At 41.9% G+C, this 19,065-nt stretch overlaps 1 long non-coding RNA gene across 1 annotated transcript; it reads left to right on the top strand.

Annotated features, from left to right (window-relative positions):
* The first annotated feature begins 4,399 nt into the window (after positions 1-4,399).
* On the top strand, positions 4,400-17,680 carry LOC118214650. The gene is made up of 4 exons (XR_004762664.1): positions 4,400-4,432; positions 5,859-5,918; positions 16,877-16,941; positions 17,651-17,680. It is a non-coding gene; the product is annotated as an uncharacterized LOC118214650 (long non-coding RNA).
* Positions 17,681-19,065: the final 1,385 nt, after the last annotated feature.

The raw sequence follows: 19,065 nt of genomic DNA on the forward strand, positions 1-19,065 counted from the left end.
TAGTTGCCTGCAATTTTTGTGTTTGTGGTACAGTACATGTCTACATTTTACTCATTCTCACAAGTATTGCTGACCAAGAGAAATACATTCTATCATACAGTATTTTGACAAAAATCAACAAAAATATCTGACTGCAGAAGTGTTTGACAGAATTTACTTGGCGTAGTACTATTGTAACACTTAATATCTAAACCTCCTTAATGCTGATCTGTTTTGCTAGTTAGGATTAAGTACGTTGAAACCCATAACTTAACCCATATGTGTTTTTAGGATTTTTAATTCTGTTGGAAAGTCACATTTGATGGCAGAAAGAATGAGAAATGGAATGAAGAATGCACGAGATGCGCAAAACTCGTCTGTCTGGAAATTAAGTGTATTGTGTAGTTGTTCCAAAGACGCATTTGTAACTGTAGTATGTACGTGACCTTGTGCCTTATTCAGATAGCTGGTGGTGTTTTTTTTTATTTCTCAAGTGCCTCTGTGATTGTGATCCCTCTCTCTGACATCCCCTGCCCCCACCGATGCCCCCCCCCTCCCCCGATGCCCCCCCCCCCCAACAGTTTGGTAAAGAGCACAACAGTTCAGATGGTGAAATGTGATTCCCCTGTGTGCCAGAGCTGTTGAACACAGGAATTGTGTCTTAGCATATGTGACTGTCAGACCTGGGTCAAATACGTATTTGTTGTGGATTCAAATACTTTTCTAGGCTTTACTGATCTTGCCTGGTGCATTGGAACCAATGAAATGCTCTCAAAAAAGGCAAACCCCCGCCTTCTGGTCATATTGGCCGGCTCAATTACACCAGGCAAGATCAACAGAGCACAGAAAAGTATTTGAATCCAAAACAAATATGTATGTATGTAAAAACAGTATGTATTTGACCCAGGTCTGGTGGCTATGCTTACCACATGCACACATAGGCTACTGTAGCAGCACTGCATGAGCACAGATAGCTCTGAGACTGCAGTGACTTGCCAAGGGATTCATGGACTGCGATTATTATTTTTATTTGATCGCCGTTATCATCGTTGCCGGTGTCACCCAATAAACAGGCCTGACTTGTCAGGCCTGTGACAGCATTGACAATGTTCACATTGGCAGTTCATGACAGTCGTGTTTTCATTCAAGTTGTCAGTTTGACCCATGTGGTCTCGGATGATATCGGTAATCTCTCCGGTAGACCTCCACCTGCGTCAGTAGCGTGTGATCGGTGGAACTCTATGGTCCTCGGTGCTGACCAGGCCACCAATCACAGCCGCACTGGATGCCGATTGGGGAGTGCACACCGTAATTTGATGTGTAGGATCAGCACAAGCCTTTAGGGGGTTTTAAACATGAGCACAAGGGAGACTTCTTAGCTTGCTAGTTAGCTCACTAGCCAGTTAGCCTTAGCATCATTCAGCAACTGTTTTCATCTCTGGTGGATCCTTGATTTCTGATTGAACCACATCTAAGACATCAGCCCACTGGTCACTCAGTACTGGAAAAACTGGCACCAGTATAAACTTCAGATGAGCTTTAACACATGAGGCATGTCTTAATTAAACGATCAACCCGATGAAGGGTTCGGTGAGACTGTTTTTCGATTTGATGTTGTAATAGCTGTCCTATTGCTGAGAGTCCCCTCTGAAGCTGCTGCTCTGACCCAGGAGGTTTATACTGTATATATAGACCTCCTTTCCCTGACATGATGTAGCACATACCTGTCCATATTCTCAGTTTGTGCTTTATTTTTATTTTTTTACAGTAATCCCCTCAACACTAACACAGAAGAATGCCCTGCCCATCCTCTCCTTGTTCCTACTGTTGTAGTAAGTTTTTGTGCCATGTCAGATGTTCATGTCCTGTAATTGATCCCTTTGTATCAATTAATTTGAAAAGCTGATAATAAAAATGTGGAATTTACCCCCCTCTCCCTGCTCAGCTCCTGTATTGGTCATTGTCAACTAAAAAAAAAATGGTGGACTTCTGGTGGACTTCTAGTCATCAGTAGGTTTTTTTTGTCAATGGATGAGAATGCAGTCTTTACCCGGGAGCTAGGCTAGCAGGGGTGCTTCTGCAGCCTCCTGTGTTTTCACTGTGTGTGACCTGTGCTGGTACCCACTTCCAGAAATTGATCTGTTCTAACACCCCCCCCCCCCACACACACACACACGCCCTCCAGCTTCTGCAGTAATAAGTAATGTTCTCACGCAATGTTGGACGCAACACACTCTCCTCCATATGATACAGCCATTGCATTTGAATCACTTGCTCTTCATACAAGCCTTTTTTGCATGGCAAATATAAACATACACCACAACATGGAGGATGCGCATGGCTAGCTCTCTTCAGCAATTCGCACAGATGGATCCTGTCTGCCTGCTTTTTTCCCGGGAGAGGAATGACAGCGAGTCCCCCTGAGTTTCCGGCGCCACAAAGCACATTTATTTGCGGTCTGTGTGTCTTCAGGCTTACTTCATTAAAGGGGCGCCTTCCGCCTGGCAGAAAGGTAGCCAATTATGTGTCATCCCATAGGACCTTCAGCTGCAGTTTGGCATTGGGGAGGTCAGAGTTCCATCTGGACCAATGGGGGCGGTTCATCGCCCTCAGGTCTCCTGTTTCAGCTGAATATGTCCTGTTGGATCTCTATCATCTTCAGGGCTTTACATTTCCCAAGCTCTCCGATTTATACTTCATTTGGGCTTAGTTCTGGTTTCTTTATGATAATGCATAAAGTATTTTCACTGATGTCCTATGATTTTTTTGTCTGATGGGTTTTACTGAACTGTTATAAATATTGGCTTGATCCCATTTTAATATAATGTCAGCGTGGAAACATGACTGCTCTGACATTCTGGATTTCATATGTGGATGATGATGACTGCCCTTCTAGATCATGTGACCTTTCAATACATGAAAGCAGTGTTCTAATGTCTTAGCAGTGCTTTTTCATAGGCTTAATGGCTTTGTGAACGGATTAGTCTCTGTCTGATCGTCAAACAGTGAAGCTCATTCATTGCTAATGATTGCTGCAAAATCTCTCAGTCCAGAAATGAACCCTGTGAAGGAGTATATACACAGAATCGTCTCAGGTCTTGAAACATTTTGTATTTGTAATGGTTAAACAATGCATTCTTCTGCTACAGAACCATCATTGTTGCTCACAGTTTAGAAAAAAGTATCGTGGGTTTATGCCAAATATATTTTCACTGATGAAGACACTTTGATATCACTTATCCCAGAATTCAATTATCATTTTTGCTTGAAGCCAACATCATCAAGAGTGGAATAATTATGGGATCCTTAAATCCAAATAAATATTAATTGACTTGTGATTTAGTACCTAATTCTAGCCCTCCCAGAGTATTCCCTGCAGTCTCGCTTGACCTGACCTATCCTTAAGCACATCAACAAAAAGGCTTTGTATAGTGACACAGTCCTAAGGCATATTTGTCGGCCACAATTATTTTCGTTTTAATGTGGCTACAGTAGGTTATGAAAACAACTGCAATACAATATCGTCTTCTTACAACGAATGTGAAAAGATGGAAATTATTATTAAATTTATTAAAATAGGCTCATAAGTTTTCCTATAGTAAAAAAAACAAATAAAATAAATAAGAAATTTATGTGAGATCATTTCAACCCACAATTAGTTTGCATGTTTGCTTACACTGTCTTTAAATTATATATCCCTGTTGAAACACTTTAGCAACCTCTTGCTATTCTGGTAATTTGCCATGGATAAACTGCATAATTGCATTAACTGGAAATACATTATGAGGCAAGTCGTGTATAAAACGAACCATATGGAATGCCTCTCTATGTTAAATAAAGAGGGTAATTTTTTTTCTGAAGTGGTCAGATTGCTTATTTTTTGTTTTAACATAATAGAGGTCCATGAAACAAAAATTAAACAATAAAAACAACATTTGGTCGCCCAATAAACAATCTCATTAAATGAAATTTTATAACTTGATTCTCATTTAAAATCAACCATCGTTATACAGTTGTGCAAAAATTATTTAAAAGATAATTGCCGCAATAGGCCAACAAGCAAAACATAAGCTAACATGCGGACCAGGATATCGTTTTAAAGAAAAGATTCAGTCACCGCCAAAAGAAAGCTTTGAAACCACAATGATAGCATATTCGCGCAGGTGCCAAGTCGGTTTGCGATAAATATTCCAATTTATTTTATAATTATATTTTTGCAATGGACTACGGGGCGTGGTCAGCGCTCTTATCGTGTTGACCAATGGAATCCATTCTGAACTTTCGCAACTACGGGGCGTGGTTTGCGCTAAAGTGGTTTTGGGGGAAAATGACGCAGGTAGGGCCGCAGCTGTTGCTCGTTATTGGTGTGGCAGGGTATAAATGCATTCTGCCTAAACAGAGATTTCCCGCATTGAGTAAAGCGAGGTCACGGAAAGACCACGATTATTCTCTGGTAAGGAAAATCAATCATTTTTTAAAAATCGGACGTGACATAGCCTATAATGTCACCTGATCTAGGGCAGTTGAATATGTATAGGACTAATAAGAACAATTGAAAGTTAATTTGGTGTTAATAGTGTTAGATCCGTGTTTGGGCAGAGGAGTCTTAAAGATGAACTCGACTATTGATAACAGTGCAATATCAAATCACGTAGCAAATGTAATCTAAGCAAGGCGTTTAATGTTGATTTGATCCCAACAGCAGCCTTGACTGCCAACACACCCTCTGTTCTGCAGGGAAGCTACACTTACATTACAGGGATTTAGCACTAATTATTATTATTATTTTGCATAGCATTTACATTGTATCCAGTTATGCAGCTGGATATATACTGAATTCAGGTTAAGTACCTTGCTCAACCTATGGCCTTTAGGTTACAAGACCAACACTTTACCCATTACAATACACTGTTGCCTATACTTGCCTACACTGGGGTTACATTAGCAGCTAGACTGCAATACTGTTTCTGTACCAGTGAGATTTCAATTTTTAAAAAATAAAACCCTGGTTTAGTTCAACTGTGAAAGAAGATTCCTGTTAATTCACACACAGACACAAGTACACTTATCACAGATTACATTTTATGTAAGATTTTGATTTTGGAGAATTGCAAACACTAACGCCAGACATTTACAGGTACTAAAGACTGTATAAAGATACACTTTACTACATGTATCTTATAGCAATTGCATTGATTGTTTAGCTGGTGTGTATGAACACACTTTATTTTGTATGACTTGGTTATTAAGATATTAAAAATCAATGTCTGATGCCAGTGCCATCAGCATGATCCTGCTCAGTCTATCAACATGTGATATATTACTGCAACACCCGTGGATGGCTGATCACCTATCAATGCAACAATCATATCGGATACTAAGAAAAGGAGGGAGTGAGGAAAAAATTCAGTTCACATTAGTGTGTGTGGGCTATGGTAGATTTCAGAGAACTGTACATTTAATGCAGCTTAAATGACATTTCAGTCAATATTCCTAGTCATTTGTAGAGACACCAGGATCTTCTTGAAAGAAGGATCAAATACACACCTGATTTAACAAACTGAGTCATCAATATGTTTAATCAGATTATTTGTGGGAGACATAACTGTGGTAAATAATCACATAATTAACTCCATTATTAAACCTGTTGAAAAAGAGTTGTATGCTATTACAATATTTTACCCAGTGATAAGTATTGGGTTTTGTAATGTAAATGTTTTGTACTTGTGAAAAGTCTGCATACACTCTCCCAACACGTTTTATTTAAATGCATTTCTTACCTCATGACATCAGACAAATACATTGTAACTGCTGTAACCCACCATTCTGCAGAGAAGCGTTTTTCCCTGCTGTGCAACTGAAGTTACTGTTATCACCAGCAGGGGGAGCCGATGACTGTAGAATTCTGCCTTTTGTCTGCAATGGCAGTGCGAGAGGAGGTGAGGGGGAGGGGGGGGGGGGCGGTCTGTGAGGCCTAAAGAAGATGGAATTTATGTCACTGTTAATTACCAGTCACTCACAGTCAGAAATCCGTTCACTGCAGTCTATGATTACAGTCTGTGACAGTCATTTAATGGTAGCGATCGCTCAGAATTAAGTTCAATCTGTTGACCAATGGTGAAATAAAACCTCTCTTAGTCCCATTGAGGTTTTTCCCGTCTGCATCCCACATTGGAAGGATATAAATCGTCCGCTACAATTATGCTGCATTGAGTTTCCATTAGCAACATGGGGTAATAAGTGTCCCAGTCACAGGGTAATGGGCCCATCTGTTCTATTAAACAGATTCAAGCTAAAAGCTAAGCTTTGAAGGTGTTCTTACTCTATGCATTTGTACCATGATTATTTCACGCTTTACATATTTCTCTGAACAGCTCTGAAGTAGCATTCTGGGACATGTAGTGTAGTCTGTAAGTCTTTGGACAGCGACACAGTTTTTGTTGTTTTGGCTCTGCGCTCCAGCACACTGGATTGGAAATTAAATAATAAGAATATGAGATTACAGTGCAGACTGGCTGCTTTATTTTGCGGATATTTGCCTCCATATCGGGTGAAACGTGCAGGAATCGCAGCTCTTTTTATGCACACCCCTCCTCCCCCCATTTTGATATGTCACTGTATCTGACATGCCTGGCAAGAAGTCATCCAGTATGCAAACACACGCAGGACCCTCGGTTGGGTTGGGGTTTTTTTTCTTCTTTTCTCTGTGTGTTGCCCGTGGAGCAGAAACACGTGTTAACATGATAGAGGAAATTCAGAGGCCTCTGGGTCTCTCTCTCCCTCTCTCTCTCTCTCTCGTAGCCATTTGAGACACTGACTGTGAGCATGAAAACGATAATATCCTCTTTTTGTCTGCAAGGCATTGTGGGGAATGGCTTCTCCCCTCGTCTAGGTTCAGCAGAGTGGAAATTAAGGAATTGGGTTTCTGCAGTACTTCTCTCTCCCCCCCCCCCCCCCCCCTCTCTGGAGAACTGGCACTGGGGGGCAAGTGCAGAATCAATACCAGATAAAAACCGTACGATTTTCTCCAAATTAAGACCGTTTGTTTTCACGCCTCAGACAAATGGTTCGGATGAATCATCCTGCGCGCTTTCGGATTAGCCCGCCTTCGTTTTAATCTAGGAGGGGCGCAAGCTCACGCTACGCCGCTCCGTTGTGCCAAGACCGTAACCTTTTGAAGATAAGCTGCCCTGGACATGACCCGTGGGGCTGTAGCGATGGAGTCGATATCCGATTTGCTTTCTCACACATCTTTAACATCTTTGTGACTTTACTGTGATGTTTCTCTCTTTTTTTTTTTTTCTTTTTTCTTTCTTGAACTCCAAACCGATTTTCCAGTCACCATGACAACCCTGAGTCAATAGCCTACCACCCCCTGTTTTAAGGCCCTATATGTGCTGAGGCACAAATGCCTTTTGGTGCATCTTCTTTTCTCCACGGCTTGTGTTTCAATGCATAAGACTAGAATATAGCTGAATTAAATGAACATAAACACTTTAAATAGCCTTTAAAGTCTTCCCAAAATTTACAAAACTTTTACAATGCAGGTCATGAGGAAGAAATTCTACTTTAGAAAAAAAAAAAAAAAAAAGATAAGGCTCTACTTTAACAAAGCTACAGCCCTGGCTCTGTTCCCAATGCTCACTGAACAATATTGTCAGAATTTTTTTAATAAAGGGTGATTTATAAAGGAATGTTTTTGGTTAGTATACTTTTTTTTGTACTTTTGCCAAGGTCAGTTTTCCATCTGAATCTGCAATCAGTGAGGAAATGTGATTATGTGAAGAAATCTGCTTTTAAAAAAAATTAGGTAACTCATTACTAATGTTAAGGCTACCTGTTTGCTGGGCATGCTAGCCTATCACTTGTACTCTGGGAAATGCAGTAGCTGTGACCTAGCATAGCTAAACTGTGTGTCAGTGTAAGCTGAGACAATAAGTAAAACGAATAAACGTATAAACAAACTGTGGAAGACAAAGCACTCTCAGGTTTTGAACTCGCAGCTCCTGCCTTATAGAGCCAGCACAGTGTAGAGTGACTGTCCACTGGAGCCACGCTAAATGCTCCCCTGCACGATCGCCAGCTCTACAATAGCATTTCTACAGTGCGGCTATTGTCACACCAGGAGTCTACAGCTCGCTCTCCAACTAGACACAAAGTCTCGGGGCATTTATTATTGATGGTTCAGTGCTTCTGGGTCCCGCTCAGATTTTATTCCTTTTCTGTATCGGTCGCAGCAGAAGCCATTCATTTTATCCTTATCATGGCAAGCTGGCACATCAGCTACAGCGGTTACATTCATTCAACCTGGGACTGGGGTAAGCTGAGCTAAAAATACGTAAAAAATAAACAACAATGCCAGCAAAGATATCTGTGTTGTCCAGGGTTCTCAAACTCCAGTCCTGGAGGGCTGCAGTCACTGCTGGTTTTTTTGTGATTTCCTTTCAATCAGCAGCTAATGTATGCCTTGCAAACTAGGTGTAAGGACTCTTTAGCTGATCAATGACTTAAATTAAGCATTAACATGCAGGAACAAATTTAAAAGCCAGCAGACACAGTCACCTTCTAGGATTTGAGTTTTAAATCCCTGGTGAGGCCAATATTTGTTAAAAAAAAAAAAAAAAAGAGTGGGATGGAGCACTTGGGCAGACCACTTGTATAACTGATATTTTTCAATTATTTAAATGTTTAAACGTGAATTATTACTCTGTCTTGAAACAGTTATGACTCATCAGTTAGCAGTAGGAACCTTGAATTGCATTGTGCTGTAAAAAAAAATGTATCCGTGAGCTCTGATTGGACAGTAATCAGTGGGACCAAATGTCTCCTAGGATGCGGAACCATCCACTGGTGATGGAGACACAGTGACCAAGGATGTCATTATCGGGTGGATTTTCAAAAGTCCTGAATGTATAGCTTGTGTACAGAGCTGACCACTGGTGTCATGAACACTGGTAGAAATATATGGTCAAGTCTAGAATGCAACTGGATAGAATTTATTACACAATTACGTACAATATCAGCGACTGTGTTCAGCATGAAAACAGTGAAAGGGCATTACACATTTGAACAGAAGGGATTATGATGTACCACATTGTGACTATACCTCAAATGCGGGCATAGGACCACTGTGAACCTTTTAAGATCATTTTTCCTTTACCTGTACTACAGTCATCTTCATCGGCCACTTTTGAACACCATATTACTAACAGGTACAGTAAGTGTTTTGTTTAGCTGGTTTTGAAATTTTTTTTTTTTTTTTCAAATGATCTCACTGAGGATTATTACCTAGGTTAGTGTTCTTTTTCCTTGAACCCAGAACAAATGAACCTGGCCCGCGTGAGCCAATCCCAATTTCGTTTTGGCAGCGGGAAAGACTGAAGCAACGTGATCCATCACTGCATCTTATAATTGAAAGGTTGTGCGGGGATTAACGGAGTTAATAGCTAGTTTTACGCACAGGTCCATACAGTAATAAACATGAAGATTTGACAGGTGTAATTACAGGCCACGGCCTCAGATGAAATTAAACGCCATTGTTACAGAGTTCCTGGGCAGTACAGCAGCCAATAAAATCAGGTAAATGCATTCATCAGTCTTACTGCCATGTTTTTTTTTTCTTTAATCACAGAGACAGATCTCGCATGCCTAATGCCCACGTTTTCAGATTTCACCTCAGCGATGTCTGACTGAACCCCCCCCCCCCCCAGGGAACAGCATTTTAACGGAGGACTATATTGTATTTCTGTAGCGATAGATAACGCAGGAAGGAGTGCAAACTGCTGAGCAACTAGCACGTGACATTTGCACTGTGGTGTGTGTGTGTGTGTGTGTGTGCATACCTTGGACTGCACATTTTACTGTTGCCATCTGTGGATGGAAAAGAGCGGGAGAATAACACCTCACCATAACAAATAAATCAATTCCCCGTCAATGTGGGCTGGGGATCGCTACACCGTTTCGTGCCGAACGGGGAAGACAAAGCAGGTAGATTTTTTTTTTTTTTTGGGGAATTGCTGACTGGCATAAAAAGGCTCCCCTGAACCGGTAGGTCAGTCCAAACTATGTGAATCTGGGATATCTGCACCAGCGGTGGGCATTCCAGGGGTCAGAAAGTAGAAGTCCTGCCATGTATTTCATCCACCCCTGAACTCAGCCAGCTAATTTAGCCCTAAAGAATGGTGCTGAAGAATGGTGCTCATTAGCAAATCCAGGTGACTGGGACAAAATCCTGAGATGAACTTTTACTTTCTGAACCTGGATTGTCCACCTCTGATCTGCACTCTTCCTTTTTTTAATGCATCTCCGTCAGCCCTTCAGCTCTCTGCGAAATAGGATGTGCGCTATGATTTTAGTTTATAACGCTTTAAAATGTCGGCCCATATCATTTAAAGGCACCTGGAGTGGCACTTGAGGAAAAAATAAACCTCAGGGAATGAGTCTGGTTGCATGTGCCAAGCATTTAGAAACATTGTTTTTAAGGGTTATTCATTTGGCCTGTGTAAAATGAACATAATTAAACACTTCCCTTAAAGTTAATTTTTAAGTACTTTTTTTTCCCCAGAAAAAAAAAAAAAAACTAAAATGATTTTTGAGATATCATACAAATCAATACACACAGTTCAAGCACAACTAAAAGGTGAAATACATTTTTCAGCCCTGAAAGCTGGCAAACTATATCCCTTCAAGGCCTTCGTGATTACAGCGAAGACCGATCTCTCGAAGCAGAGAGGCAGTACAACGTGTACCTGCGTCATAAATTTAATGTTGTGGCCTAATGGAATACTACAGATCCTTTATCATGTTCTTGTCTGTTTTCACCTTGGTTTTTACTCCAGTCACTTTCCTTACCTGTTCATGAGAAGCACGTCGTGGATACACAATGCTGCAAGAACTTATTTCCTTATCATTGCCCATCATATCACATTTCTTACACAGGTTTTACACAGAACATGGTAGAAAAAGCAGAATTTTTATCAAATCTTGCTTGGGGAAAAAAAAAAAAAAAGATTTCTCCTTGATTTTACAAGCTACGTTGCCGCATGCAACTGTGATAAAATGAAATCAAACAATGTTCAGGTCACGTCATCAAATATGCAAAATGACAAAAGACAGTCATGCGAAGTTTGCACTTGAGTGCAAAAAACACACAAGAAGGGTCTCATTAGCTATCCAGCTAAATATACGCTTGCGACAGAAGCAACTTTCTGCCATGGCCTTCCAACAGAACGTTCCAGAAGTGTGTTCTCATCACCATCCTGATTCCAGCGGAAGTGCTGCTGCAGGCTGTCATCTGTGTCCGGGGAAATTAGAAATGGCTTAATGATCCCGCTCACACGGATATGCACCTGCACAGTACACACACTCGGAACACTCGGATGTACACATAATCCAATGCTCTCAGGCGCATATGTCAAAAAAATGTTGATGCATAGATAAATAGACACACAGGCATGCACGTACATATGCGCACACGCACGCACACACGCGCACACACACAATGGCCAAGGGAACCATACTTGCGTACACTCCTAAGAGAACCATTCCTGTTATCAAGGACTAATGCACTGATTGTTGGGTCATTCATATTTTGCATTGTGTGCTGGAAGATAAATGGATTGCTCCTGATGTACTATGAATGAAACGTAATGGAGTGCATTTGTATTCATAAATCACATTTGTGTCGTGCAAGATGCATTTTCCCCCCACTTATTCTGTACTGATCTAGGACATAATGTCTCAATGATAGATGCTTTGTTTCTCAGGGGCTCCACTCTGGAATTTTAGATCATGTTTCAGGGGCAACTGATGTGATAGATGGGACGTACTGAATACAAAACAGACTCATTATACCTAATGACTCCGTGTGAAGAGGGATAAAACAGCTGCTGGCCACCGCAGGCCCATACACAAATTTCCAACTTGGATTAACTTAATTACCAATTGAAAACTGCCCCCCCCCCCCCCCCCGAAAGGACCAGAAAAGGTTCCTTTATAGAAACCTGATTACTTATGTACCTTTCAGATATACTCACGTTTGCTGAAAAAATCGTAGAGAGCTGACATGGAAATGGGTGGGACATTTGCTTTCTAGAATGTAAATCATATTTAGGAGAATTTATAGAGATAGTTGCTTGTATGTATTGCATATTAATATTGTAATGCTTGGACTCTTACATTTGCAAACTAGATTATAGAGCAACAGTAGTTGACAGTAAGACAGGTAAATAATAAATAGGCAAGTACATGATAACCGATTCACAGGAAGTCTTATACTGTACACAGGGTCTCCTGTCGTGCTCTCCTGGTGCATGGGGGGGGGGGGGAGGGGGGGTTCTCTCCCTCCAGTGGAGCTGCTCAGTGGCCAACAATAGAGGATTGTGGTTGTACTGGGCAGCTCCCAGGTGTGAATGTGTGTGTGAATGTGAAGCAGGGCATTCCTGCAAAAGAGCATCCGTGCTTAGTGAACCTACCCTGGGTAAATAAAGGTTAAAAAAAAAAAATCCGAAGTGTTCTCGTTTGAAAATGGCTGTTACAAAATATAGGGACCTGTGATTAAAGGTGACATATAGATGCAGTCAATTATATTCTTCTTCTTTTTCTTCTTCATCATCAGCATCTACTTCATCTTCTTCTCCTCCTTCACCTTCTCCTTCTCCATCTCCATCATCATCAAGTGATAGTAATCGCATATCTGAGGTCTGTCTGTCAGTGAGCATCTCACCTGCATGTGCCCACAGACAGAAGCAGCTGCTACTTCATTAATTAATGACTGTTATCATTTATGGCAATAATGCATCTCATTACGATAAAAAATGGAGCTGACAGAAGATTCCATTTTCACTTGCGTCGCGTTGTAACAGTTTTTCATCATGCATTCATTCTGGAAGTTAATGAGCCAAACTGTTTAATTAGAAGAGGCGTGCACAAATGCATTATGCGTTCATTAAAGGCAGCTAGCACGCTATCTATTATGCCATTACGAGCGTTTGGGACCAGTGCTGCCTCTGACCAGTCACAGAGAGGAACTGAACACTTAAAATGTCGCAGGCTTTGATTATCCATCGTCCCGTTCGTTATTGTTAAATATTTCTGTTCGTTAGTTATCTGTGGTTCGGTGTTTTGCGTGTAATGGCTTTTGTGACTTTTCAGGAAGTTCCCATTCCCATTATGACTTTCTTTGTTGTCATGGTGATATATTTTTGTTTTTGTTTAATTTTGCTTTCCTGTGCGCCCCCAGCAATTTAATGCCAACCGCGCAGCCCAGGGGCACGCAGTGAGGGCTGAGCCGTTTTGGGATTTTATGTCAGCTTCCTCTCTTAACGGCTTAATTAGTCCCGTCATTTATTTGATTTGACCTTTTATTTTTAATAAGATCGTGAGCTACAGTCACAGACTGCACTCGTCACTGGGGGAACCGCTTGTCTGTGGTCTGATATATGGTGAACCCGCACTAGTGTACATAAAAGGTTTAGAAATATCAAGCCCAATTAATTGGTTGGAAGAAAAACTAGAATACAGACCGGCCCTCCAGAAATTGAGTGAATTCTGAAAGCTCTGGGTCTCCGTCTCCACATACTGCGGGGTCGGACTGCCTAATGGTTGCCAAATTTTCTCCGATATGAAATGTGACGTGGACGGTTTTCCTCCCGATCCATCAGGCCTCTGTCGGATTTATAAACCATTGAAAGCAAGGCCTCAGCTTCCACCACTTTGCACCTTCTTGAAATCGTGTGCTCCAGTCAGTCTGTAAATCATCCCTGCAATTTCACGCTAAACATTTTGAGTCTGAAGCAGGACGCTCGTCCTGACGTTTAGTCATTCACAGACGTGGATGGCGAGTTTCCTGGGAGCCGGGGGCATGATTGACAGGAGCACAGAGCCTGTGCTGACTAAGCTCCGCCCCCCCCCCCCCATGAGAGAGTGAGGTGAAATGAGCACAGCCAGCTCAATCAGAGGAACTGCTGAGTCACTAAAACGCATACCCATTTTAATCAACAATGGGGTTTTAAATAAACTTCCTTATGCAGTCAAAAGCCAGCCAATAGGATTCTCTGATCTCTCTGGTAAATGCTTTTATCCAAAGCGCTTTACAATTGATGCCTTTCTGATGCCTTTCTGTAGTTGCAATGCGTTTTTTTTTTTTTTTTTGAAGAACACTAATCAAGTATAAATATTGAAAATATACATTTGATTAATATCAAATTGAGCGATGTATGAAAGTTGGTTGTTTACCATCCAGCTGTTTTAAAAAAAATTATTTTGATCAATATTGACTTTAAGACTGTGCTCTCTTTTCAGTTACAAATGCAGTTATTCTTTGTCCATCTGCCCTTATCAAACTATTATATATTGCATATACAGCATATACAGAAATAAATATATTTATATAGAATTTTAATGTATTCACTTTCAGATGGAGTATTTATGGGTTTCTTTTTGTGAAGAGAATAAAATGGATGGAAAGAGTCATAAATACGTGTTTTTTACTCCCCTACTCTGTCAATGTGCTTACTGAAGCTCAGCCAGGAATGAGAACGGTGGGGGGAGGCTGCTCAGAGAGGATGATGGGAAAAATCCACCTTAAGCCTTGAGCTGTGAAAGAGCTTCCGTACGGGGCACATGTGTGGCGTTCTACAGAAGGGCCCAAATGTGACGTGAATCCTCAGGGTCTTGCTTTGAGTGAAACCACGGATGAGGCAACCAATTGTTAGCTTCACCCTAAATAGGGTTTATAATAATTGAACAGATTAATATTAATCTCAGGGACTGCCCAAGGATTTGGAATAAAGAAACAAAAAAAAACATATGGAATTGTTTTACCGTGAGTGGACCGCATTACTTTGCTTGTAACGTGAAGGGCGCTCGAGGATTGAAATATCTGACTCCGGAAAGCGAATCTGGTGCTGTGAACGCTGCCAAACAGCACGCTGTGTGAAACCTGAGCCGACGCCGCATCTGCATCCGATCGGCGTCTCGGCTCAACAAATCTTACTTGAGCCGTCCTTCGTTTAGGGGAAGAAATCCACTGTGTAATTCATCAGTTCTTTCTTGTAGAAGAAGGCTTGGGGACGATTAGACAGGAAGTAAGGTCTGTGGGAAGGCACGCTTGTGTTGTTCCTCTCCCGTTGAGCCGATAGTGATTTCACAGCGAATCAATAGCCTTGAACAGGCCCCCCCCCTCACATTCCGATGTGATTTAATTGCTACTTCCTACTGCATAATAGAATTCCAATTTGATGCATTCTATTGATTTTCCTTCTTATTTCCCAAAAGGGAAAGAAAAAAAAAAAGAAGATTTATCGGTTAGCCTGTGCCCAGTAAAACTGGGCAGAGACATCACACGCTTGGGCTTGTTTCAAGATGGCTGACATGCCAGCCGCTGAAGTGCTAGACTTCTCCTATTCACCGTCAGGGTGTCCTCATTGAGATGTGAGTGAGCTTTACGGCCATGCGCAGCTGTCAGCTGCTGTGTCCCTGTGCCCGCGTGCGCTCGCGTGTGAATGGCCACGGAACGCAGAGGGCTGAGTGGCAGATGCCCGCTCTGAAAGCACAGTCAGGATGTGGGCGGTGCTTAATTTTGAAAATCCGCAGGTGTGAGAAAAATAACTGTGAGGCAGGTGACTGAAGCTCAAGGTCTCTGTGGTCACCGGAAGGGGGGGGGGGGTGGGGGGAGACACCAACTATCAAGGAGGAACGCATGGATTTATATGTTTTCTAAAATCTTCCCCTTTTGAGAGTTGCCGGATCATGACAATGGGTCCCAGAATGTGGGCAGTCCAAAACCGCAGTCCCGGACCCCTGATCCTGCACATGTGTAGCATTATGGAAACTTTCTTCCATTGAAAAACATTACGTCATCACAATATCGATATCTGTTCCATCTGGTTTTGTTTGTTTCAATCATCACAAAAGTGTAAAATGGACAAATTCTCAAGAAAGAGGTACCGTAACAACACCAAGGGAAGGACTGTAGGTACTGTAGAAATCAACCAGGGTGCATCTGCACCAGATGTTGCCGTACACCGTCTGACGCATCATGAGAAGATGCAAAAATGCAGCAACGCATTTCTCCTAGTTGCTCTGGAAGGAATGGGACACAATCGTGCACGGTAATGAGCGTAAGTGTGAGAGAGGATCTGATATTCGCTGTCCATACCAGAGCAGAGAGCTGCATAGCTCATTAGGTGCTTGTTGTCACAGTGACAGAGGCAGCGTCAGGACAGGGCTGTGTGATGAGAGCAGTGTAATTGGCAACATTATTCTGTGACTGGTGTGCTGGAGGAAAGCTTGCAAATCTTCGGTCTGAAATGTCGATTATGCCCTTTGATTTCCTTGGAATGCACTGTGTGGCGCTGAGCGTATGTGTGTGTGTGTCTGTGTGTGTGTGTGTGTGTGTGTGTGTGTGTGTGTATCACGCAAACCAGCAAGCATGTAATATATTCACTCACATGTATGCAGTTCAATGAAGCAGCTCCACAGACTGAGGCATTTCAGATTAACTGGCCTTTCTCATGAAACTGTAATGTTAATGTAGACTACGTACCTGCGGCTCATTTTCCCCTGTGGGAGAAGGATTAGCGCATACACATCCACTATATTTCATCCCACAGATTTACAACACTGCATTTCGCACAGTACTTTATCCATTGTCTTGGAAAGTCTATAATTGTCAGTGTCGGGTTCCTTGTTTATGATGTGACATGCCCTCTCTCTCATCCACTTACGTAAAGATGTACACACATATAGACAGATGCCCATGCAGTGCATATACACATGCACATGTGTTTTATACACAGACGCATTAGCACACATGTACATGTACAGTACATATATGTGCTCACACATGATACACTCACAGAGCATTCTGCCTGCTCCTGCATCATCCATTTCACAGTAAGGAAATTGGCGTCCCTCAACAGTTACTCCCTTCTACATTCCAGCTGAGCCATGGAGTGGAAGGTGATAAAATTCCCCAAGAACAACACAACGTAATAAACCGCCTGTCCACTGTCACTCTAATGGAACACACCTCTGTCATGTCCTCCTGTCCAGCACTGCTGGTGTTCAGTAAGGTGATGGAAATTAGAACGTGGGATTCTGGCACTCAGACCCACACATGAAAAGGACCCTGCGATTCATTCTCTTGGGTTGGGTGGTCATTCATGTCGAAGCTGAAATCGTGAGGTCAGAGTGGAAAGTGATGCTCGTCCACGTCAATCTGATGGATTTAGAGCTCTGTAAGCCAATACGTATGCTGTGTCCCTCCAACTTAAGCCCAGCAGTTTGACGTAACTGCAGTAATTTTCACTTTGAGGATTAAAACCTTGTCTAACGTCTGTGACTCTCAGATTCATTTTCTCAGTCCCGGCTTCGTGGATGCACTGCAGTGTTGCCGATCGTAACAAACTGCCTAGCCACAAAATTAAATCTGGGCGGCTCCCTGATTCATTGCAATTGCTTTCCCATTCAAAGCCAAGAGCCATCCACACTCCCCTGTGCATACTGTTTGTCACATTGCCTAGGCAAGTTATCTTCGCTTTAAAGCTGTTCACACTTGTCAGGGGTTGGAAGTTTAATGAATAAAATCCACCATCTTTATTGATCTGGTGCTGAGGTAACGTACAAGCCGAAAGCTTTTCATTCTAAAATGATACCCTTTTATTTTAAGGTCACATACACAGAAGGGAGGAAAAGAGATTAAAAGGAGTACGGACTCCAAAGACCTGGGACGATGAGGATGTGAGCGGAGTGGAAGCTCTCTCACTGAAGCCATTTCCTAATCTCACGGAAATAAGGTCCCGTTCTTCTCCCACTGCCTCCCAGGGATACAATGTACCAGGAGTCTATCGACTAAACCCTTTGAAGAGCAAGTTGTTAGAAAGATTTTCTTTTTTTCCAAAATTCAAAGTCGGTGATCTAGAACTCCATTTCTTTCAGTTACCAGCAGTGATCGTTACATCAGTATTGGACTGTTCAGTTAACAACATTCTAATCACACATTTGTGATCTTTCACCTTTTAAAGTTTAAACGGGCTGGAAGGCCTCTATCGGGCCTTTATTCTCTGTGGCTACCCTGCATGGTAAACATCAAAGGGCCATTCGGTCCACCTTAAAATCCTGGGCAGCTCTGCACCGCCATCAGCACATGTCCGAAAGGATCACTTACCCCGGAACACTTTGATCAATATTATCATTATGATAGTCAATAACTGAATTGTGAGGCTCCAACCATGATTAGAGTCCTTGGATGAAGGGCAGAGGTCAGCCCATTCAAGACAAGACATTATATAGGACCAGCGCTCTAAAAGGCAGATCCCATGGGGTTACACACTGTAGTAATTCCAGCTTTCCCTCAGGACATAATTATGGGATTTGTTTCAGTTCAACACTACTGTTTTCTTTGTTTCAAAATCACATACTGATACTAATAGCCTTTAATCCTCTCCAGGTAGCTGTCAGCGTGGTAGGGAACACCATAATAATTATATAGTCGATCGTGATCTCTATAGCTTGTGCACCCCCATTCATCAGTGACACTTTTGTCTTGATTCCAGGTACTCAGCCTCTGATAGAAACTTTAACTTGCGTGGGATAGTGTTGCTGCAATCTGATTGGTGCCGGCAGATCTCTGTTATTTGATTTGGTTGGCTACGCTGGTTATGGTTTCATACCTACCCCAGAGACTTGGGGTTTGAACCACAGAACTGTATTGAACTCTCCCAGACATTCTGGAGATACGTTTGAGAATGTCCTACTGCAGCTGTTGGAATTGATTCAGTTGTGTCCTTTATTTCAAGAAAATAATTTTGCAACTTATGGTTTCTTAATATTTATGAGATTAGGTCGCTGTGGGCACTGAAATCGATGAGGTAACGTTGGACAGTGGCAAGAAGTAATAAAAACACAGCCTTTCTGGTGTTGAACATTTGTGTTAAAAACCATAGAACAATTTTTTAAAATGCTCTATTTGCTCCAAAATATGCACAAAAGCAAGTGAAATTATTTTAACTAAAATATATTCGGAGATCTCCATTCACCATGTACCACATAGGTTCCTTTTGATTGGCAAATGAGCACTTGGAG

Source organism: Anguilla anguilla, chromosome 15 (assembly GCF_013347855.1).
Source record: "Anguilla anguilla isolate fAngAng1 chromosome 15, fAngAng1.pri, whole genome shotgun sequence".
In the NCBI taxonomy this organism is placed as follows: domain Eukaryota; kingdom Metazoa; phylum Chordata; class Actinopteri; order Anguilliformes; family Anguillidae; genus Anguilla; species Anguilla anguilla.